At 39.7% G+C, this 25,382-nt stretch overlaps 1 protein-coding gene and 1 non-coding gene across 5 annotated transcripts in view; both read left to right on the top strand.

Annotated features, from left to right (window-relative positions):
• Positions 1 to 25,382, top strand: part of ADRA1A (adrenoceptor alpha 1A) — a 103,580-nt gene that overhangs the window by 60,659 nt on the left and 17,539 nt on the right. The gene's annotated exons all lie outside the window — the stretch shown is intronic.
• Positions 7,131 to 7,237, top strand: LOC119472984. The gene has a single exon (XR_005202153.1). It is a non-coding gene; the product is annotated as a U6 spliceosomal RNA (small nuclear RNA).

Below are 25,382 nucleotides of genomic sequence, written 5' to 3'. Positions count from 1 at the left end.
AATTTGGATGCGTTTACTTTCTTTCTCTTGTCTGACTGCTCTAGTTAGGATTCACAAAACTATGTCACATAACAGCAGTGAAAGTGAAGATCTTTGTCTCATTCTAGATCTTAGAGGAAAGGCTTTCACTTCTTCCCAGTCAATATAATACTAGCTTTGGGTCTGCCATATATGGTTTTTATTGTGCTGGAAAATGTTCTTTCTAGATCCAGTTTTCTGAGGGTTTTTATCATGAAAGAATGTTGAATTTTATCAAATGCTTTTTCAGCAATAATTGAAATGATCATACAGTTTTTGTCCTTCATTCTGTTGATCTGCTGTATCACACTGATTGATTTACATATGTTCAACCATCCTTGCAGCCCTAGAATGAATCTCACTTGGTCATGAATAATCTTTTTAGTATTTTGTTAAATTTGCTTTACGAGTGTTTTGTTGAGTATTTTTGCATCAATTTTCATCAAAGATATTATTCTGTAGTTTTGTTTTGGGGATTTTTGATGTCTCTTTTTATTTTTCATGTGTTTTGGTAGCAAGGTAATACTGGCCTCATATAATGAGTATTTGGAAGTATTCCTTCTTCTTCTATTTTTTGAAATAGTTTGAGTAGAATTGGTATTAGGTTTTCTTTGAATATTTGATAGAATTTAACAATAAAGCCATTGATTGGGTTCCAGGCTTTTCTTTGCTAGGACATTTTTATTATGGCATCGATATTATTACTTACTATTGGTATATTCTGATTTGGATTTCTTCATGGTTCAGTCTTGTTAGGTTGTATGTATCTAGGAATATGTATCCATTTCTTCTAGGTTCAAGGATGAGCTTTTTGAATATAGAAATTCATTTACTCTTAACATCATTTGTTGAAAAGACTTTCCTTGATTGAACTACTTTCCCCCATTATATACCTTTTTTGAAAAGTCCATTTTTGGTGTTGACCTGTTCCTGGAGTTTCTATTCCCTTCTATTCATCTATTAGTCTATCCTTACACTAATGTAATATCATTTTGATGATGATCATTTTTTCTCTTTAAGACAGAATCTCACTCTGTAACCCAGGCTGGGGTATAGTGGCACGATCTCAGCTCACTGCAACCTCTGTCTCCTAGATTCAAGTGATTCTCATGCCTCAGCCTCCCAAGTAGCTGGGATTACAGGTATGTGCCACCTTGCCTGGCTAATTTTTGTATTTTTAGTAGAGACAGGGTTTCACCATGATGATCAGATTGGCCTAGAACTCCTGACTTCTAGTGATCCACCCTCCTTGGCCTCCCAAAGTGCTGGGATTACAGGCATGAGCCACCGTGCCCACCAGATGATAATCTTTTTAATACATCCTGAAGTCAAGTAACTCCTCTGACCTTATTTTTTTTCTAAATTGAATTGGCAATTCTAGATGATTTGCATTTCCACATAAACTGATTTATTCAAATGTTCTTTCTTCTTAAATCACTTTTGAAAATCTATGCACTTCAAAGAATTTGTTAAATTCATTTAGGTTGTTTAATTTATTGGCATAAAGTCTAAAATATTCACTTATTGTCCCCGAGGGCTGCAAACTCAACAGAGACTCCAAAGGTCATACATGACACATTGAAGGTGAAACAAGCTACAGCAGAGAGCTCGTTCCATAATTTGGGCACAGCTGAGACCACAGGAAAGTGTATCTTAAAGCAGCACTGCTTTAACCTTAAAAGTAATGGCAAAGCTTAAGGCCATGCCTCAAAGAATCAAACAAACCCACCTACTAGTATTCTTGCAGGCAATTACCCTATGATTGCACTGGGTATATTTGACCCTAGATTCAAATATTTGGCCGTAGTTTCACTGAGACCCAGCACATAGATTCACGGGATGTCACTACACAGCTCTCTCCTCTGTGGCACCTGGCCTTTCAAATTTCATTCATCTCAGTATCCCTGAGTGCCAACATCTGTTTTCTCCACCCAGAGATCAGTTTTGTTAGGGCCCAACTTCTCTGTGCCACAAATTTTAAAATTCCCTGAAGGAGAAAGCCAGAGTAACATCAAGCTCATCTCATGTGTTTTCTTCTCTACAAGATCAAAATCCTAAATATTTAAAAACAGGGACTTCATATATTATAATCAATTACATCTCTTTTTTTACATTACTGTGTCATAGCTGAACCCCACTAATGAACTTGTGAACAACTGCATACATTAAATAAACAAGAGCAATCTTGGCAACTTTCAGGACTTTCTTTAGCTCGTTAAATTCAACATCTATTATTGAAACTTGCTAGATAGAATGCACCATGTAAGGTATTGTTGGAAATCAAATGGGAATAAAGCAAAACACCTGCTCTGCAACATCTCCCTGGGCAGAGAGAAAAAAGAAGGAACTCTAACAAACTGTCATATAGCAGAGGTGTTGGTAATACTATAGGAGAAAAATTGTAGTACTCATGGGAGCACAAGGAGAGTGTTTAATTTTGTCATGGGGATGGTGGTAGGTGAGTGGTGTTTTAAACTCTTTCTTATAGAAATAATCTTATTTGGGTATTTAATAATGGTAGCCTACATAACCCCCCAAAATCTTCTTTTTGTAAACTTTAAGGTATTCTCTAAACTTTGTGTCTTTTCACAGGCAGATACCATTCTAGTTCTGTTCTTCATTAGACTCTAGTCAAATGACTTGACTTCCTGTGCACATGCATTAAATAAATGTCAAGATGCTGAATTATTATCCCTATCTGGGGAAATAATTTGGGAATAAAAATATGTCCTTTGAAAAAAAGTAAATGAGAATAAGCAGGAGGTAAGTGAGAGCTGACAGAGTTTATGAATTGTATAAGCAAAGGGATAAGTATATTTGATTCTGCCTAAGATATTGAGTCCTTTTGAGAAAGCATTCTTTCTATGTAGGTTAAAAAAGCCATGCTTCTCTGAGTGAGATTTAGAACCTGGCCCATCCAATTCTCTGAAAGAATAAATCACTTGGAACATCACTAGAAGTCATTCAAGACTGACTAGCCAGACGCAGGGGCTGACACCTGTAATCCCAACACTTTGGGATGCTGAGATGGGAGGATCACTTGAAGTCAGGAGTTGGAGACCATCCTGGCCAACATGGCTAAACCCTGTCACTACTAAAAAATCAAAAAGTAGCCGGGTGTGGTGGTGAGCACCTATAATCCCAGCTACTTGAGAGGCTGAGACAGGAGAATTGCTTGAGCCTGGGAGGCAGAAGTTGCCATGAGAGGAGATGATACCATTGAACTCCACCCTGGGCAACAAGCAAGATTCCATCTCAAAAAAAAAAAAAAAAAAAAAAAAAAAAAAAAAAAAAAAAAAAAAACAAAGAAACAAAAAACACTAACTTACTTCTCAATGCAGATGACAATTTGTATCTAAATCAAACAGACCTCTACCTTGACCACCTTGAAGACACCTTATGTCTTTCTACTTCGTGGTTATGTCTTTCTACTTATGTGAGTGGTTAATGATTATTTATTGAAGTAAACACCATGTCATGATCGCTTTTCCTTTGAAATTCCTCTCAAATCCATCTTCTCCATAGCCTCAATAAACACTCAAATGTAGTAATTCCCAGACCTGTTGGTCTCAGGATCCCTCTATACTCTTGAAATTACGTAGGACATTGTGTATGTAGACTCTATCTGTTGATATTTGCCATGTTAAAAATTAAAACTGAGAAATTTAAAAATATTTATTAATTTCTTTAACAATAAAAGGTCAGGTGTGGTGGCTCACACCTGTAATCTCAGCACTTTGGGAAGCTAAGGCTGGAGGATCACTCGAGCTCAGCAGTTTGCCACCAGCCTGGGTAACATAATGAGACCATATCTTCACAAAAAAATTTAAAAATTAGGCAGGCATGGTGCCTCATGCCTGTAATCCCAGCTATTCAGGAGGCTGAGGCAGGAGGATTGCTTGAGCCCAGGAGTTCAAGGCTGCGGTGAGCTGTGATCCCACCATTGCACTCCAGCCTGGGCGACAGAGCAACACCCTGTTTCAAAAATAAATAATAATAATAAACCCATTGCATATTAACATAAATAACACACTTTTGTGAAAACAAAGTATATTTTCCAAATTTAAAAAGGTGAAAATGGTGATGTTGTTTTACATTTTTGCAAATCTCTTTGGTGTCGGGCTGTAAACGATAGATAGATCCTCATATCTGCTCTTCATTTAATCTGTTACAATAACACACATCATTTATCTCTGTGTGTGTTTCACTCCACTCTCCACTCTCACAACAGAATGATAATGGCAAAGGCAAATACTTTCTTAGTATGATCGTAAATAGATTGTTCACTTTGCAGCTCCTTTGGAAGAGAACACTGAGAGAACTGATGCTCTAATACGACTCCCTTCACTTCACTCTCGATTCTAGTCTCATCTTTAAAAAAGTTTGCTCAGTGAGGGAATAAACCTCTCCAATACATCCTGAACATATCTGCCTTTAAAACAAGCCAATGCAAGAGCTTCCTGTGATCACACATTACAGAGGCTGCCTGGTAATCATGGTATCAAATCTACGTGCTTGTGCCCAATTTCAGGGGTGTCCCTTCATCTTGTACCCCCTATCTAAATAATCATCTCTCTATCCATGTTCACTCTGACCCCTTCCCTTTAGAATCACTGCCCTTCACTTAAAATATCCTCTGCTCTGCTGTCTCAGACATCCCCATGGTGTCTGTTCTGAGGCCATCGTGATAATGTCCTCGAATCATTCCTCCATGACTTTGCAGCATTGTAGGCTATGAAGTACTGTAGGATTTCTAGGAGCCTTGTTTCATAATGAATCCAGGAGGTTAGGAACAAAATCCCACCTCTTTGTGTCCTTCACAGCCCAGAATGCATTTGGCTCTCAAATAGGATGAATTAAAAAGCAAACTTATTTAAGAAAGCTATAAAAAAAAACTTATAAATGCAGATACAGGTAACGAAATGTTGTAGGTGAGTTATTTTTTAGTTATGCACTTTTATTCTTTTTTAACATGTTAAGTAACTATTATAGATATTATCAAATGTATACAAAAGTAGAGAAATTATATAATGAAGCTGATGTAACTATCGCCCAACTTTAATAATTGTAAGCTAATTCACAGGCAGTTTTATTTGATTCAGATTCCTCACTCCACTCAGATGTTTTGGAAGTAAATTCTAGACAGCATGTCATTTCATCTGCAAATATTTAACTATTTATCACTAAACAATACTGATTTTTTGAAAAGTATAACAATAATACTATTATATCTAAACAAAAGCCAACAATAACTTTTATTATTGAATATCTTGAATTTTCTCCGGGCACTTTTAGAACTTCTTTATTTGAATTGGGATCCAAATCAGGTGCATATGGTATGTTTTATATGTCTAAGCTTGTTTCCTGTACAAGTTCTCCCTTGTCTTTTTTCTTGGAATTTCCAGTTAATTTTTCTTTGAATAAACAATTTTCCATAGTCTGAATTTTGCTGACTTCATCACAATGGTGTCATTTAATATATTCTCTTTCTCCTTATAGTTCCTAGAAGTTGGTTATTCCACTTAGAAGGATTTATCACTTTGTTTGTTTGTTGTAAAACTAATGCTTAGATGATACGTACTTCCATCAGAATATACATAATGTTTTATTGTTCTTTCAAAGTATTACTAATAAGAGTGATTGCCTAAATTTATTAATTTATTTTATTTATTAGGGTTGCAAAATGGTGACATTCTATCATTCCACCTTCATTTATTAGTTGGAAAACACCTAGATGGAGCAACTTCCACTCATCAACCATTTGATTAACTGAGGTGTAGATTTTATAGGAAAGACGGGATATACACCTAGTTCTTTACTTATCAATTTTCAAAATAATAAGGCAGTTATTAGTTTCCTTCAAAGATAATAAATGAAGGATCTTTTCCCCAGCATCATTGAGAGCTTACTAATTGAAACAAATCATTAGTCCCTGTAGCAATTTTTAATCCTTTGTGAATCCTTATTGAGTCTCACATTGTCTCATCATTGGCCAGTGGTTGTTATTCAAGTTAGTTCCCGAGTTCTTTGACACAATACTGCAGTCTTTTATGGCTATGTGACCTGTGGCAGTAAGTCTGTTCTTGTATGTTCCCTGCCCAAACCTGGAATTAGCCATTTCTCTAAGGAGTCTTGGTCCTTTTTTAGTAGGAGATGGAGTTTGAAGGACCTGAATATTCATTGCAACTGCACTAATCATTGCTTCTAGGTTTTTTTTAGAATTCAAAATTAAGAAAAAATATTTTTTTAAGAATGCACCATTTGTTTTCCAGGTAACAAATTATTATAGTACACAGGATACAAATCTTAATAAGGTACCTTTTCCATCATTTATATCTCCTTTCTTTTTTTCTCTCATTATACTGACTTAATCTTCTAGAACACTGTTCATTAATTATAATTTTAGACATCTTTCTTGTTCATAATAATATTCTTAATAATCAAAGAACAGAAGAAACACTTTGTTTTCAATTCCCTTTTAAGTGAAGGATACATCTACCCTTAAATGTTAGCTAACTAGAGCTCATAGGTCAAATCCAGCCTGCATTCTTTTTTCTTTGGTATGGCCACATGAATTAAATACAATTTTTACATTTTTAAAAGATTTTTTAAAATAAAACAAATAATCTATTTTGTGACACAGGAAAATTGCATGAAATTCAAATTTTAGTGTTCACAAATAAAGTTTTGGTAAAACATAGACACACACATTCATTTACCTAACGACTATGGCTGCATTCAAGCTACAGTCGCAGAGTTGAACAATAGAAAGAGAGACCACACTGCTAGCCTAAAATATTTACTATCTAGCCCTGTACCCCAAAATTCATGCAAAATTCATGAACCACAATTCTGAGGCCAGAAGAACCACACAGACTATTACCAGGATCAGAGATAGCAGGCTTTTCTCCTAAATTTCACTTTTTCTCTTAATTTATTCTGACAACAATGAAGATACAGATAAAGTTGCATGAAGATGATGCAGAATCTAATGATGTATCGCTGGATACAAAAAGAGCCACCTCAGGTTACAACTTTAATCCTTAAAATGAGAGTGTTCCCTTCCTGCTAATTATTCCATTATTCCCTGATGTTTTTAATAATAAAACCCCGTGCTCGCTTCGGCAGCACATATGCTAAAATTGGAACGATACAGAGAAGATTAGCATGGCCCCTGCACAAGGATGACACACAAATTCATAAAGTGTCCCATATTTTTGTGAAGGATATGAACAGACGCTTTTCAAAAGAGGCCATATATGAGGCCAACAAACATGAAAAAATGCTCATCATCATTGGTCATTAGAAAAATGCATATCAAAACCACACTGAGATATCATCTCATGCCAGTTAGAATGGTGATCACTAAAAAATCTGGAGACAACAGATGCTGGAGAGGATGTGGAGAAATAGGAACACTCTTATACAGTTGGTGGGAGTGTAAATTAGTTCAACCATTGTGAAAGACAGTGTGGCGATTTCTCAAGGATCTAGAAACAAATTCTATTTGACCCAGCATTCCCACTACTGGCTATATACCCAAAGAACTATAAATCATTCTACTAAAAAGACACATGCACACGTATGTTCATTACAGCCCTGTGTACAATAGCGAAGACCTGGAACCAACCCAAATGTCCATCAATGATAGACTGGGCAAAGAAAATGTGGCACATATACACGATGGAATGCTATGTAGCCATAAAAAACGATGAGTTCATGTCCTTTGTAGGGACTTGGATGAATCTGAATACCATCATTCTCAGCAAAGTGACACAAGAATAAAAAGGCAAACACCGAATGTTCTCACTCATAGGTAGGTGTTGAACAACGAGAACACGTGGACTCACGGAGAGGAGCATCACACACTGGGGACAGTTGGCAGGGGGTAGGGGAGAGCCAGCGAGGGGTGGGGAGGGAGGGGAGGGATAACATGGGGAGAAATGCCAGATATAGTATGCACCTAAAGTAAAATAAATAAATTAAAAAATAAAAATAATAAATAATAAAATAATCAAACCCCAAAAGTTTGCCAGTTCCTGTCCTACCTAGCTATGGTTTGTTTTTACTTAATCGATTGGCAGATACAATGACAACTTTTATTATATTTCAACTTCATTTCCAAATGATATAAATCTGTGGAATTGTTTGTTTTGTGGTGACAGTGGCTTGTTCATATTTTTTATTTGTTTTCTTTTGATTTGGCTCTGCTTCTTAGTTTTGGGATCAGGATTATGCTAGCTTTAAAATTGAATTAGGAAGCTTTTTTACATACTTAAAGACTCTGAAAATACTTACATAGCATGAATATAAACTATTTGGATCCAACAATTTCTAAGGATAAATTTTGTCAATTTTTTGTCTTCTATAATCATTACAGTTTTCAGATATTATCTCTTTGAATAAAATTTGACAAATATCTTCAAATTTATCAAAATTCTTCATATTATCTGCATATGGCTTTTGACTTGAAATTGCTTTCACTTCTTTTGGTGTCTGAAAATGTATTTCTCATTACTGATGAACAATTATGCTTTTCCTCTTTTTTCTGGTTAGGCTTGTCAAAGGCATGTCCAGTTTAAATGTACTAATTAACCCTAATGATTTTCTGGTTTTTAATTCATTAATTTTTGCTTCCTTTATTTTAATTTGTAGTTCTTTTCCAATTTATTTACTCTAATGCCCAAATTAAGCTATTTGTGTCTTTCTTGTTTAAATATAACTAATCTAAACATTCACAGAGGAGAATAACTTCAGCTTCTTTCACAAAGCTCTCGTTTTCACTATTTTCTAAGTCATCTCTCATTGTAGTTCTGATTTACTCTTGAACTGAAAACTTGATACATATGTTGTTGTCTGTATTTTAGTCATCTACTTCAAGTAAAATTATATCAATTCTTAAGCATTTTTAAAACATACATACATATACCTACATATTTGCTATCTCTTAGTACATAAAATTTAATAAATAAAACTCTATTGGTAAGCATGACTTTTATCAACCTAAAATAATTCTGCCTATTCCATGAAATGCCTTGTGTCATGGAGTCTGCTTTAATACTAATATTGCTGTTTCAGTTTTTTTTTTTTTTACCTAGACTTAGTATATATTTCCAAACTGTATTATTTTTGTAACCATCATTTGTGTCTTTTATAAACAGTATATATTCAACATTTTTCTTAAGCTCTTAAATACAGAGCTGTAATCCATTTACATTTATTTTTATAATTCACATATTTGAACATGTTCATAATTTTACTCATGAAAGGGTAAGCATGGATGTACTAAAAATACAAGCAAGAGTTAATGAATGGTTACAAACACATTATTTTAATTGTATATGTTAGACAGTGGTAATAATAATAATCACCAATGTATATGACCTTACTATGTGCCAGACATTGATGTATATACTACAATGTATATACTCCCTACATTAATTAATTTATTTGATGCTCACAAAGTAAACATTTACTACATAAAGAACCTGAGTCAAAGGGCGAGTGAGAAAGTACTGATCTAAATGTCTATATTTTTAGTATTTCTTGGTGAAATATTGTGATGGAAGTTACAGGTCTTCTTTGTGCTACTAAGAGAGCATCCTTCCAGCCTGCATGCATTAAAAGGATTTTATCCAGGTTTGGTAATGAATTCTACTTAATGTCTTTCTACATCTATCAAATTAATCATGTATTCTTTTCTACCTGTTATCTTACCTGGTAAGGATGTATTTAGTGGTCTCATACAAATATTGAGAAATACAAATAATGAGAAAAGATGACTAACCAATGGAAAAAATGGGCAGAGGTAATTAATAAAAGAAGAAATACAAATGACTAATAAAATATAAAAAGATATCATATTTTACCTGTCAAATTGCCAAAGAGCAAATAAATACATACTGCTGCTGAGGATGGGAGAGGAGACATCTTCTGTATATTGCGATGATTAAAGCAAGTTTCAAAAGCAGACCTGGGTTCCAATCCTGATGGCTGCTTTTTAGATGTCGTTTCATATGGGGATTTATTCATCAGCCTGCAAGCATGTATTCTGTTCCTACTGTTTACCAGGCCCCATTCTAGTGCTCCTTGTCCTTTGGGAAATTACATTTCATGGGTGAAACAGAGAATTTTTAAATGTTTTAGAAAAGGGCAAGAGCCATTAAAGAAATAGAGTAGGCTGGTGCGATAGGGAGGCTGGTGTTAGGGGTATTGGGAAGTAAGGACAGAAAACTCCTTCAGATTACACGTTTAGAAAATGCATCTTTGTGGCACCCAACCTCACTTAACAGTCTCTGGGCTGAGACATAAAAGAGAAACCTGTAAACCCAAGGGAAGAGCATCTCAAGAAGAAGGAACATGAATGAATACAAAAGCTTTCAGTTAGGAAAATCTGGGCAGTTTAAGAAGCAAAAAGAGTTTTAGCATGGCTGTTAAATGTTTTCTTGCCAAATAGCAGAGGTCAGGTCAGGCAGACCCTTGTAGTCTTTGGCACGCATGTCTTTCTTAGTGCTTATGCACACAAAACATGGCTGTATAAAACAGGCTTGGTGGCACCCAACCTCACTGAACAGATGGGAAAATTAGATCATCTGCTGCATGTGAAACTCTAGGAATTCAGCACCCATTGGGCACTCATAATTTGCTGCCATCATCATCATCATACTGTCATTACTTTTCATTGCTGAATAAGTAAAAATAGGGATATCCTCTCCAGAGACAAATTTGGCAATATGGATCAAAAACCTTATAAAATTTATATTATATGACCCAGAATTCTTTTTCTAGAAATGTAACTTAAGAAAACACTCCAAATATATCTACACAAATATCTATTTTATAGTTCTTTATAATAGGAAAAACTGGAAATAACCAAAATATTCAAATTTACAGAAGTAGATAAATAAATTTTGTTATATTCATGCGATGAAATACTAAGATGCCATGAAAAAATGTGTTCCATAATGAAAATAAAATAGCAAAATGTTCATGACATATTACATGAAAAAAGGCTGGTCACAAAAGCATGTGCTCTAAATAAAATCACAGTTGTTTAAAATTTGTTCTTATTTCTAGATTGTAGCATCATGGTTGATTTTTGTACTGTGTGTGTGAGTGTATGTGTGTGTGTGTGTGTGTGTGCTCATGCACCTACATGTGCATGGGGGGCATACCAATTGTGGATATCACAGATTGTACAAATTTGGTGTATATTAATTTTGTATCTTAAAAAACATAATTTTTAAACATAGTGGCTATGACTTTCTTCAAACTGTTTTGGTGCCTAAATATAGATCAAACTTATTCCAAAAAGAAACCCACTATAAATATGTATGTTAGGATGTTTCTAACAATTTATTTTTATTTCTTTAACTGACGCAAAATAGTCATACATATTATATTTATGGTGTACATCATGATGTTTTGATATATACAGTGTATAGTGGTCAAATTATAGTGATTAACAAGACGTTCATCACTTCAAACATGTATAAGATCATTCCTTTGTGTTGGGAACATTCAAAATCTTCTCTTCTAGCTATCCAAAAACATATCATAACTTTTTTAACTATAGTCATCTTGTAGTGCTATGGAACACTAGAACTTATTCCTCCTATCTGTAATTTTGTATCTTTTACCCAACCTCTCCCTGTCCCCCTCCTTATGATTCTTCCCAGCCTTCAGTAACCACTATTCTAATCTCTGCTTCTATGAGATCAACTTTTTTAGCTTCTACATATGAGTGAGAACACGTGGTATTTGTCTTTCTGTTCCTGGCTTATTTTACCTAGCACAGTGTCCTCCAGGATCATCCATGTTGCCACAAATGACAGAATTTCATTCTATTTTAAGGCTGAGCAGTATCCTATTGTGTGTATATGCCACATTTCTGTTACACATTCATCTGTTGATGGATACTTAGGTTGATTCTATTTTTGCTTTTGTTGCCTGTGTTTTTGAGGTCTTGTTTATTTTTTTCCAGTCCAGTGTCCTGAAACATTTCCCTTATATTTTCTTCTAGTATATTTATAGTTTTGAGTATTACATTTAAATTTTTAAACCACTTTGGTGAATTTTTGTATAAGGTGAGAGATAGGAGTTTAGTTTTATTCTTCTGCATATGGATATCCAATTTTCCCAGCACCATTTATCAAAAAGACGATTCTTTCCCCACTGTATGTTCTTGGCACCTTTGTTGAAAAGATTAGCTGCAAATACATGGATTAATTTCTGGATTCTCTAGTCCATCAATCTATGTGTCTGTTTTTATGTCAGTACCATGCTGCTTTGGTTACTATAGCTTCACAATATATTTTGAAGCCATGTAGCATGGTGTCTCTATCTTTGTTCTTCTGCTCAGGATTGCTTTGGCCATTTGGGTTCTTTTGTGGATCTATATGAATGTTACCCTTTTTAAAAACAATTTAGGGGACTGTCACACCCAGGGGCCTGTTGGGGGTTGGGGAAGAAGGGGAGGGGGCATTGGGACAGATGCCTAATGCATGTGGGGCTTGGAACCTAGGTGACAGGTTGGTGGGTGTGGCAGGCCACCAGGGCACATATATACCTAGGTAACAAACCTGCATATTCAGCACATGTACCCCAGAACTTAAAGCAAATTTTTTTTTAAAAAAAACTTTTTAACCATGAAAAAAAAAACTAATTTCTTAATAATTGATTCAAAATGCTTTGCTTTTGTTGTCTAAATCAGGATCTGATTTTGCCAGTGAAAATTTAGCAATAAGCACACAGCACTGCACAGTAGTAGAGAAATCAGGCAGTGGGTTGTGCAGATTCTTAGCAAGTCCAAGGGGTACAGGGCAGGATCTGGAGCCAGGCAAGCATGGGTTTGAACTCAGCTTTATTCTTACTGGCTGATTGTTTTTTTGGCAAGTTATTAAGCTCTCCAAGTCTCATTTTCCTCATTTGTATGGGGATAAATAGTGCACACCCTACAGGGTTGAGATGAGGTGATGAGGTACTGCATGAAACTACTTGGCACATTGCTGGACACTTGAAAATACCAGTAAGTTACATCTGCTGTTATAGTTACCATTGCTAATGCCACCATCATCACCCTCATGGTGCTCGGAAGAACTCTCCACACGGGTTATGAGATCATGAAACTTAAAAACTTGTCAAACCGTTTTTCAAAAATTATGTCTAACTAACTTCTAGGAGGCTTTTTTTTTCTATAGGTGACCAAAAGAAGAAACAAAAGTGCCAGATGTGATAGAAAGCCCAGGTGTCCAAGAGGAAAAAGTTGCAGTGAAATCCAATGTGATAAACATGTGGCCTTAGCTCTAGAGTGGACTTTGCACAACTTGCAGAAACACACCTATTATTTCCCTAGTGAGACTTAACTTAGTCTTAAAAAAAAAAATCTCCAATAAATAAAATTATACCTTACCTTTCTGTAGCCATAATTAGGTAGTATTAGACAACAGACTATGCAAGAAATGTGAGCACATTTCACTCTGAATATGTCTTTTCCCAAACACTCTGAATAAGAGAAACTATGTTGAAATACTCAGGGATTCTCAGAGCAGCTGACAGGTGTGACATCTGGGTAACCGTTGTGTAAGCCAGAACCACAGACGCAGGGGCATCTCTGCAGGAAGATGGACTCAATGTCCAGTTTCTGACCTTGGAAATTATTCCCAAATGTTAAAAAAAAAAAAGTCAAGATAAGCACTAATGATGGAGCAGATACCCTGAAAGTAAAAGCAGAGCTGCTACATGCAGAAGAAGGAAACTGACCATAGCGCTGGGATAGCAAATGAGCAAATGCTTACCGCCAGACACTGCACTTACATGTGCCAGGAAACTGAGGCACAGAAGAGGGAACAAATTTGCCCTCATCCCTGAACCGCTAAGTGAGCTATCGGGATTTCCTCCCTGGGGAACAAGAACGAAGAACTAAGAAGTCTGTGTCAGGCATTGATATTTTTATGCAGCACACGAGATGGTAACTAGTTCTGTTCTCTCTCCTTCACTTTTCTCTCCTCTCCATATATAAAAACTACAGATGACAATTCTCCTTTCAGTCCTATACTTTCACTCATATTTTGTTATAAATAACAAATCACACTTTCTGACCAACCTTACCTGATTGTTTTATTAGGCATACTTTACTAATTGCATTTTGTCACAGCCTTTTTGGATAGAATATAGTATGCGTGTTTTTTCTTTCATGTCCAAACATGTCTATTCTGAACAAACCTAATTATTAACATTCAAGAATTTTGTGTTAATGGTTTGAATTACACATGTGTTTGCTTTCTGAAAAATAGGACATGGAATTTGTGATTACTTTTCTTGGATATTCTGATGATGGTCTTTGTTTTGAACTTCAAGTGCTATGACACTATGCACTACTTTCACTATAAAGCCAGCAAAGCGTGACAGACTCACAGAGAGCATCATCTAGATATTTAAAACATGAATTTGGGAATCAAGCCTGGATTTGAATTTGAGCTCAGCCACTTTCCTTAGATGCAAATTAAAATCCTTAAGCCTCAGTTTCCTCATTCTGTAAGATGAGTTTGATAATATAGTCACATCGTATTCTTGTGAGAATTAAATGGGATAGTGTTTGTGTAATATTTTGCATGATGTCTGGCACATGACTGCTCTATAAATGTTTTATTCATGAACGAATATTTATTTAACACCTACAATGTACCAGGCACAAATCTCATCTTTATGAAATTTATATAGGGAGACATGCTGAACAAATTATCATTCACATAATATATAAGAACAATTTCTTGAGCTATGAAGAAAAAGTTTAGGATGCTTTGACAGTATTTAATCAGAGACCCCCCCCCCCGACACCCAGTATGGAGTCTAAGGTATGGTGGATGGGTGGAGGGGATCAAAGATCATTCCCCTGATGAAAGGGGATGTAAGCTAAGATGTAAATGGTGAGGCTGGGTGTGGTGGCTCATGCCTGTAATCCCAGCTCTTTGGGAGGCCAAGGAGGGTGGATCACCTGAGGTCGGGAGTTCAAGACCACCCTGACCAACATGGAGAAACCCCATCTCTACTAAAAATACAAAATTAGCCAGGTGTAGTGGTGCATGCCTATAATCCCAGCTATTCGGGAGACTGAGGCAGGAGAATCACTTGAACCTGCGAAGCGGAGGTTGCGGTAAGTCAAGATTGTGCCATTGCACCACAGCCTGGCGACAGTGAAACTCTATCTCATCAAAAAAAAAAAAAAAAGTAAAGGGTGAATGGAGGGGACAGAGGTGGAGAGGACACTCCATGCAAGGAGAAGAGCAGAAGTGCAGGGCCTGGTGCAGAGAAGTGTTCCACAGATTAAGAGATCAGGGTATGTAATGCCAGCACTTTGGGAGGCCGAGGTGGGTGGATCATTTGAGGTCAGGAGTTCAAGACCAGCCTGGCCAACATGGTGAAACCTCATCTCTACTAAAAATACAAAAATTAGCCAGGCGGTAGTAGCATGCACCTGTAATTCCAGCTACTTGGGAGGCAGAGGTTGCAGTGAGGCGAGATTGTACCACTGCACTCCAGTCTGAGCGAGAGAGTGAGACTCTGTCTCAAAAAGGAATTAAAAATTTAAAGAGGTCAAGGTGGCCAGAACAGGGGATAGGAAAGGGAATGCGAGGCAGGCCAGGAGAGGAAGGCAAGGGCAGATCATATGGCTCAATGGGCCATGCTACGGACACTGAGCTTCATCTAAGAGTACTGGAGAGTGTTTGAGGCCTTTAGGCGGAAACGTCACTGAATTAGAGTTGCATTCCATAAAGGTCACCCTAGGGAAAAGGGAAGGTGACCCAGGCATGCAGGCATGCAGGAGGTTTCAGAGTCAGGGCTGGGTGATTGGAGGTTGTGGAAAAGGTTGGGGAGTGTAGGGTTGAGGATGACAGTGGGTTTTTGGTTGGACAACTGAGGGGAAGGCTGCCAAAAGTGAAGCAGAGGAGCAAGAGTCTGTCTTGTGGGAGATGGTGAGTTCAGTTCAATGATGATAAGGATGAGATGGTTTGGGAACACCAGGAGGAATGTCTGGTAATTGTTGTGTCTGGTAATCGTCCTGTATATGCAGGACTGGAGCTGAGGAGGCAGAGATGGTCTCGGCTTAGAGATTTGGGAGTCATCAGGGAAAAGAAAGAAACTGAAGGCATGAAATGAATGAGCTGCCCTGACCTTGGTCTTCCCCCTGAAAGTACCAGCCAGTTCTCAGCTGATAATGCAGAAGGCTTCATTAAGTTTGAAAAGAGCAAGGATGTCTCTTGCAAGCAAAGCTGAGCTTTCTAAATGTGGCATTTATTATGAAGGAGGGAGGCATGGCCAATTCCTATTTTCAAAAATATCTATAATTAAAACAGTGCCATACTCTATTGCCTTTTAAAATTAAAGAGGAAATTGCCCCAATCCCTTTCTGCATTTTAAAATTGGTGTGCCCAGCTATACTTAGAAGCTATATTATAGCTTCAAAAAAGACATCCTGTATGTTTTAAATGAGCTATTATAATTCCTATATATATATATATATTATATCCATTTGAATACAGGACCCATGATTGATGGAGTTCAGGCCCTGGTCAGGTGTTCTAGTCCAGATGGAGCCTAAGACTGTTTACCCAAGTGGCGGGGGAGAAAGAGCAAAGACCTACAGCTAATCTTCATCCCTAGCTTAACCCAGGCAGGGGAGGGAGCTGTGCAGGAGCTGGGAGTGAAGAGCAAGGGGTTATCATATTTCTTCTTTGCACAGAGCTAGAAGATGCTGCTGGAAGATGCAAGGGCCATACCTCTGGGTGAGCCAGTAGCCTGGAGGAGGACCTGGTATGTCCTTTCCAAGTAGGGAACTGTCCAGAGCACTCAGATTTAAGCATCTTTGCAGCAGTCCAGAACCAAAAACCCATTTTCCTGCTCCCCTGTTCACGTGTGACTACTCAAGCATGAACCAACTCACCTGTGTCCTTGCTGGCAAGGATCAGGACCTGAACCTGCCTTAGCCTTTAAGCTGAATATAAAGGGACAGAGTCCTGAAAGTCTCACACTTCCTCCTTGAGACATCAGTTTTGGTTGTTTGTGTAACTGCTTCAGATGTGTGGGGTTTGACCTTCGACTTGAATCCCACAAATATGAGAGGAAATGATGACTATCACATCTGAATTACAGGCTTCAATCCTTCCTCTGGGACCCTATAAAAAGTTTTTATGAGTGCTGGAGGTAATCATTTTATGAAGTGCCTGCAACTTAGCTGTATAAAATTGTTTGGAGAATGGTCTTGTTTTCATGTAAATGTGGGTGTCTTGAAGATCCGAAAGATCTCCTTGGAATGTAAGTTAAGACAGGCTCTGTTTCTGAATTTAAGAATCCGTTTCCAGTTGTGAGCAATGGAAGCAGGAGTTGTATTCAAAATGCTGTTTTATTCCATCAACAAATGTCATTCACTGACTCAATAAACATTCATTGAGAATCATGTTCATCATTTAGAGAGATATGAACGAAGGATAAAAGAAGGGTGTGTCTTTACGGAGACTAAAACCATGAGAATTGACTATGTCATTCATTCAGCAATATTGTTGAGGGCCTACTAAATGCTGTACACCATTATGGGTTTTGAGGATACAGCAGTAAATTAAAAAGAAAACAAGCTCTTCCTTCAAGGGAGTTTATAGTCAAGAAAAGGAACAAAAAAATAGAAATAAGTAAAGCACAGAAAGTGGTGATAAGTGCTATAGAGCAGTGGTCCCCAATCTTTTTGGCACCAGGGACTCGTTTCATGACACGATTTTTTCATGGACCTGGAGATGGGAGGATGGTTTCAGGATAATTCAAGAGCATTACATTTACTGTGCACTTTATTTCTATTTTTATTACCTTGTAATATATAAGGAAATATATAACTCATCATAATATAAAATCAGTAAGAACCCTGAGCTTGTTTTCCTGAAACTAGGCAGTCCCATCTGGGGGTGATGGGAGACAGTGACAGATGATCAGGCATTAGGTGCTCATAAGGAGCACACAACCTGGATCCCCCACATGCACCGTTCATGATAAGGTTGGTGCTCCTATTAGCATCTAATGCCTGATGCCACTGCTGATCTGACAGGAGGCAGAGCTTAGATGGTAACGCGAGTGATGGGGAGAGGCTGTAAGATGTAAATATAAATGAAGCTTCGCCAGCCCACCACTCACCTCCTGCTGTGCGGCCTGGTTTCTAACAGGCCACAGACTGGTAGTGGTCTGTGACCCTGGGGGTTTCCCCCGCTGTGCAGAAAAGTAACTGGTGCTAAATCCACGGGGAAAACGGCAAGAAAGAAAGTCATATTATAACAAAGAAAGGCTCGTGCATCAGTGGGATTTTGAACACAGCCTTGAAGACAGAGAGAACTGGACAGATTCAAGTTTGAGTAGACAGAGGGGAGAGGGACAGATCACTGAGCAAAGAGCAGAAGACTGCAGCAGAGAACCACAACTACAGAAGCTGAGGTCACAGTCACCTCAGCAGACTAACAAAGTGAGAGTGAAAAGTCTACCTGGCAGGAAGAAAGCCTTGGTGTTGGAAACTCATGATTCAAGTCAACAGGCATTTGCTGGAGATACTCGTAGAAGGTAAACGCCTTTGCGTGTTCCTGACCATATCTATGGCACTGCCTGGCCTGAGCAGGTGCTAAGTAAATTACGTGTTAAGTGAATGAGGAATGGAGGAGAAGGTTGTGTAGGGCTGGTGGAACCAAATGATGAAGGGCCCTGAATGACAGAGGGAGAAGCTTGAACTTGATCTTATCAGCAACAAAAAGATAACAAGGCCGGGCACGGCGGCTCACACCTGCAATCACAGCACTTTGGGAGACTGAGGTGGGCAGATCACAAGGTCAAGAGATCAAGACCATCCTAGGCAACATGGTGAAACCCCATCTCTATTAAAATTATAAAAATTAGCTGAGCATGTTGGCACATGCCTGTAGTCCCAGCTACTTGGGAGGCTGAGACAGGAAAATCTCTTGAACCCAGGATGCAGAGGTTGCAGTGAGCCAAGATCGCGCCAATGTACCACGGACATAAAAAAAAACTGAAATACTGCCTAAAAAAAAAAAAAAAAAAAAAAAAGGGATAACCCATGTCTTGCAGATACCCCATTATGAGGTTTCCTTAGCTACAATACTGAGCCCCTTGATACACCTCCCCTCCCTTTAGTTATTTCTGGGAATTTTCCGCTCATGGTTTCTACTCTTTCCATTCCATCTCCTTGAAGAGAACCAGATGACCACAGCCTTAGCCTCCCAGGCCCCAGAGGTGGAGGTGTGCAGCCAGTGTATCATTAAAGAGCTCATGAGTTCTGAAGCCACCAGCAGCCAAAACCGTGCAGTGTTCCATGCAGGAAAAGAGCTAATTTCATTCCTGCCTGGTGCAATCAGAGAGTTGCCTCGGTCCCTATGCAGGTGCACTGCATGACAGCAGCCTTTGGATTCTCCTCTCACCCCTCCTTTCTGTGGCCTCAGAGTGCACCTCTAGGATAGAAATCAGGGTGTCCTCTCAAAGCCTTCCCCAAAACCTCAGGTTCCCATCTTCCTTCCAAAGCTTGCCCCCTTCCCTTCTAGCCATCTTTCCACCATGTTCCTTCATCTTCCTGCTTGCGATGGGCCTATTTTCCCCTTTTGACTGCTTCCATTTGCCTAGAAGCAGCTGCTCTTACAGACAGGAAGGGGTAGTGTCCATTACTGTTCTAAGTCTTTACATTTACAGATGAGGAAACTAAGGCACAAGAGGGAAAAATGACTCACCCAGCTTTAAACAACCAGTTCACCGTTCAGGAGTACTTGGGATGGAGGTGGTGGAGGAGGCAAATTTGGAAGGCATTTTAAGGAAAGACCACTGTGGGGTTTAGTGACTAGTTGGAATGTAAGAGGCAAAAAAGGTCGGGGAAGGAAGTACATACACATTCTTCTGGCAGAAGCTGTTAATTGGGTTCCTGCCCTGACCTGGCACTGCAGTGAGAGATAACCCGGTCTCCTGCCATTGGAGATCATAGCAGCTGTGCTCTGGAGGAGGAGACGATCAAAGAAAAAAAGGAAATAAGAAAACGTGCATACTGTGATATGAACCATGAAATAAATAAGCCACTCAGCAGGTGTGAGTTTGGAGATGACTCCTCTTTAGACTGGGTGATCTCAGGGAGAGCTTTTGTGCCGAGACAATATATATATATATATATATATATATATATATATATATATATATATATATTTTTTTTTTTTTAATGGCAGATTTGTGAAACAATGACCTTAGTAAAAGTGGCAAGGCTTGGAAAATACACTGGCTCATAAAAGGAGATCTACTTTTAAGGAAGCAGCCCTTAAAAGCATACGATGACTTCCTTATCGCTTTTTTCTGAACAAGTAATCTTTTAAATTAAGGGGATAGAGTATGGAACCTTGCTATCTTTTGAGAGTGTTCCAAATCAAATTATTTATTCGATGCAAGGAGGTCTTCTAGGGAGAAATGCTCTCTTTGGGTCCAGCATGTGGGGTCCCCTGTTATTCTTTCCAGAGTTCCTATGGACATTGGGGTCCAAATCATGCATTCGGGTGGACCTGCTCCTTTTTCCTGAAAGGATAAATGCTGCTTGGGCTTTGTTAACTGGTGGGACAAACCATTTGACAAGTTTTAATCTGAGCAACTCAGACTCATCCAGGATGAAATTCCTGATTCCACAGAGCTCTGCTTGGCCAGCCAGGCAGATCCTATCAAGAGTGCTTTTGCTGCCAGTTGCAGAAGTTTGAGGGATGAGAGGACATCTCCCAGCTGACCTCTTTCCTTCCCTGGATTGGAAGGAGCAATGGTTTTGGACAATAACCATAGACCAACGTACCCCAATCCCTGGAAAAGTGGACAGCGCTTCCATCCCACATTGGGCAGGCCCCCAGGATGCCCCGAGCCTGTCTCCTTCGGGGCTGTGTACCCAGCACAGTGTGCCCTGTTCCCCTTACTCACTGCACCCTCCCATGCCGTGCTCCCAGGCTGTGTTCCATGCAGGAGGACAGCTAATTCCATTCGTGCTTGGTGCAGCCTTCCTCACTTTGCCTACCACTCAAGCTGTCTGCCAGAAAGTTCAGAAAAGACTCCAATGGCAACACTCTCAAGTGAGCATACCCATGACTTTACTCAGATACGTGAGTGGAGAGCCACACAGTTTCAAGTCCCAGTTAAACACGGGAAGAAAAGACTGGCACAGTGAAATCACATCTCCTTGTTCTGTTGGTAAGCTTGATTCCATCATTAGGGCATACAGGCTAAGTGAGGTTCCCCAGCTAGGGTACAGCTTGTTCCCTCCACCTGGGATCCAGGATGGACCATCTTTACTGTCACCAGAGACCACTGTGGAAAGCTAATAGCAGCTAAGGGCTCTTACCAGGAAAATGTATCTCTGGACATACACATTTAATGTCCGTTATGGTAAGTCTGTCTGTGAACCTGAGATTGAAAACCTAAGGTTACAGTCCATGCTTTATCTGGTCACCTTCTTAGAGAGCCCTGGCCACCGTCTAAGATAGATAATCTAAAAACTTCAGCCAAGCTCGGTGGCCCACCCCTGTAATCCCAGCACTTTGGGAAGCCAGGGTGGGCAGATCATAAGGTCATGAGTTCAAGACCAGCCTGACTAATATGGTGAAACCCCATATATCTACTAAAAATACAAAAAATAGCCAGGTGTGGTGGTGTGCACCTGTAGTCCCAGCTACTCAGGAGGCTGAGGCAGGAGAATCACTTGAATGTGGGAGGCGCAGAGGTTGCAGTGAGCCAAGATCACACCACGGCACTCCAGCCTGGGTGACATAGCAAGACTCCATGTCAAAAAATAGAAATATTTAAAAACGTCTTGCTGACTGACAGCTGCCCAGGTAGCCACACATAAACCCAAAGAGGGCTCAGGCCAAGGTAGTTTAGCACAAAGGCATCCAGTAGACTCTGGGATAGCGCATTGCTCTTAAACTCTAATTCTATGGCTTGTCTCTGGGGTTTAATTTGATGGGGCAGTTTTCTTCCTGGTAAGAAGGCGCCATCGGGTCTGGCCTGAATGTTACTGGCACTGGAGCTCCTTGGCCTGTCTCTCCTCTGCTCATTGGATGTGCACCAGCCACATCGGAGAGACCACTAGCTGTGCAAGGAAAAACAATTAATGGTTATTTTCTCCCGTGGTCACGTAACATTAGCTTCTTCTTTGGAGTCCACATTTTTTTTAATTGAGATCATTCAAACTCCAATTCTCAGAATGTGATGCACTGCCGACAAACCCGTCTGAACAGCATGCTCTAACTTTTAAAATAATGCAATTATTGAGGATACTCGTCTCCTCTTTCTTATTTCTCCTTATCTCTGCAAAACCTGTTGTCCTTCAGCGAAAGCTGGACATAGTGCCCTTCTACGCCCTTGTAGGGTTGCTAAATGGCACACAAAGATCAGGAGTGGAAGTGGGTGAGGTGGAGCCCAGTTCGGGTCTAGCTGTGTGATTCTGGGGAGCTACTCCTGTCTGCAGCCTTGCTATCTTCACCTGTGAAGGACAGGTTGACAGCGCTGATCTCTAAGTGCCTGCCACTCCTCACACTCTAGCCTTCTGTGACTCCAGCTAATTAGGGTTTATCACAGGCCAGTGTCTCTCAAAGTTGTCATTAAGATGTCAGGTTTTCCAGGGGTTAAAATGAAACACAAAAGCTGGAGGCTGGAACCAAGAAGACTGCCTCACAACTTTCAGCTTCCATACCGAGTCATCCTCATTCTGAGAGAAACATTTGAACTAAGGGGGAACTCTCTAATGACCAGTGCTGGGTGGGAATTCAAGAACTCAGTTTCTACTCTCCCTGACTTTTGAAGCAAACCGTATGACTCACTGGTGTAGCAAACTCATGGAGGAGACCAACATGGGCAGAAAAAGAAATGGTTGTATCTTGTATTGGACTCACTGAGGCAAACTTTGCGGTAATTTTATAAGAAAAGGTGACTCCAGTGGCCAAGGCTTTACTGAGATGACTCCTAGTGCTCCCCATAAGCCTATTAGATGAGCCCCAGATCAAAAATGAAGTCAGATGTTCCCAAATGATAGAGCATTCAGAGAAGACATAGAGGCAACATTGTAAATTCTTCGTTTCCATTTCTTTTTGACATCTAGAGGCCTTTACAGTGGAAGTAAGAATTCTGAATCTACAAAAATAGGAATGTTGATGGTGTTTGGCCATAAACACCTGTTCTATCTACCTCAGTCTGACCAGTGTAAGTTGGTCAGGATGTCTGAAGGGTCAGGAAAGGGACAGAAATTCTGCAGCAGACCAAATCGTGGAAAGAAACTCAGTGAAGGATGAATCCATAGAGTGCGAGAACTTTCCAAAGTCCAAGAATTTAACCAGGTGATTCACATGCAAAGGATGGCGTGAGCTGCACGGCAAGGTACTCCAGGATTAAGTCAGGACCTGTTGGCTCCTCTTGAGGCAGAGATTGTCAAGGAGAAAATCATAGCTATGCTTTCGTATTTTATTTCCAAAGAAACAGGAATCTTATTAGGTGGGTGATTCAGAAGTCTGTCTCTTCCTAGGAAGCATGACGAGAAAAACTAGAGGTTCCGATGCCAGATGATAGAGCAAGGAAAAAAATGATAGTGAAATAACATTACAGGAAAAAAAAAAGATGACCAAAAAGAAATGGTGGGCAAAAAAAGGGAATGAGACAGCTGAAGGAAGGCAGGGTTGGGAGAGAGTATGGGGCTAAGCTGTCAAGCAGAGAAGAAAACCAAGCCACACTGTGAAGCAGAGCTATGGCAAGAACACAGAGACAGAGTCATTCAGTCAGCCAGTCAGTCAGTCTGAAGGTCGGCCATTCATGCAGCAAAAACTCGGAAAATGCCTTCAAAACTCCAGCATTGTACTGGATTCTGAAGCTTCGTCAGAGAGCAAAGCTGATCGGACAGATGGCTGCTCAAATGGACTTCCCCACTCAGTGACGGGGTCAAGGGATCCACCCATAAACCAGGCTGGTTCAGCCCTGACACTCTAGGTCCTGATGGGTGGAGGCCAGGGACACGCATTCTCCAGCTGTCCTCCCACCATAAAAGGCACTGCCAGTCCTCAGAAAGAAAGATATTTGAGAAGGATGGAGGCTGGAGATACAACTAATGCAGAGTTCAGAGAAAAGGGCGCTGGGGCGGGAAGGTTTGGGCAGAGAAAATGAGAACAGGAGGAGGGAACCCTGATTGGGACCAGGCAGCTGCTTTCCAAGCCCGATTCCAGCCCCCTCTCTCCTTCCTAGGAGAGGAAAAATGAAGGAAGAGATATGAGGCTGGGAATAATGTCAATAAGGAGGGGAATAGCCCTTTTGCTGTCTTTTTTTTTTTTTTTTTTTTTTTTTTTTTTGTTTTTTTTTTGAGACAGGGTTTTACTCCCACGCCCAGGCTGTACTGTAGTGGCACACTCCCGGCTCACTGCAACCTCTACCTCCCAGGTTCAAGCAGTCCTCCTGCCTCGGCCTCCCAAGTAGCTGGAACTACAGGCACATGCCACCACACCCAGCGAATTTTTGTATTTTTAGTAGAGATGGAGCTTCACCATATTGCATAGGCCAGTCTCAAACTCCTGGCCTCAAGTGATCCACCCACCTCGGCCTCCCAAAGTGCAGGGATTACAGGCATGAGCCAATGTGCCTAGCACCTTAGCTGTCTTTTCTCACTCTTTGGAAAGTTCCTGAAGGAAGCACAGCTATGAGTATCTCCCCTAACCCCAGCTAGTCAGCAATTGCTCAAAGAAAATCACATGGCTCCCCCCACGCACTCCCCTTCACAAGGGAAGAATACTCAAAGCATGAGAATGGATCCTGAAACCTGCCCCTGGTGGAATTGTCAGTTTGGGAGCATCCAAATCCCTGCTATGCTTATACTCATCTGGCTGCTGTCACACACTTAATGGGATAAATAAAACGTTGTCATTTATGGGAAGGTCTCTGGCCTGGAAGCATCTCCCACTCACTGTCTGAAAATCCAACATCTAGAGATTTGATTAGGTTAAAAATAAAATATTCCTGGGGTTAGGGCTAGAGAGTAACTGACATTCAGATCTTAGTGAAAATTTGTTTTAACCAACTCTCTTTCTCACCCTATACTTATACCTGAGCCACATTGAAGAAATGAGTGTGTTAAGTGGGGTATGGAAAGGGTGAGGCCCGGATTCACCTGTGAAGACAGGAACACAGCAAGAGACGACAGAGAGGGCCCAAGAGCTTGGCTCCGGGTCAGCCAGACCTGCAACTAAGAGGGAGGCCACACAAGGAAAGAAGGGATGGAAAGGAAGTGACTGAAAGGAAATGTTGAGGTTTATGCGTGTAAAACTGGGCTCTGAAGC

Source organism: Cebus imitator, unplaced genomic scaffold (genome assembly GCF_001604975.1).
Source record: "Cebus imitator isolate Cc_AM_T3 unplaced genomic scaffold, Cebus_imitator-1.0 Scaffold125, whole genome shotgun sequence".
NCBI lineage: Eukaryota > Metazoa > Chordata > Mammalia > Primates > Cebidae > Cebus > Cebus imitator.
Note: the sequence above shows the minus strand (reverse complement) of the source record. Positions and strands in the feature narration are given on the sequence as shown.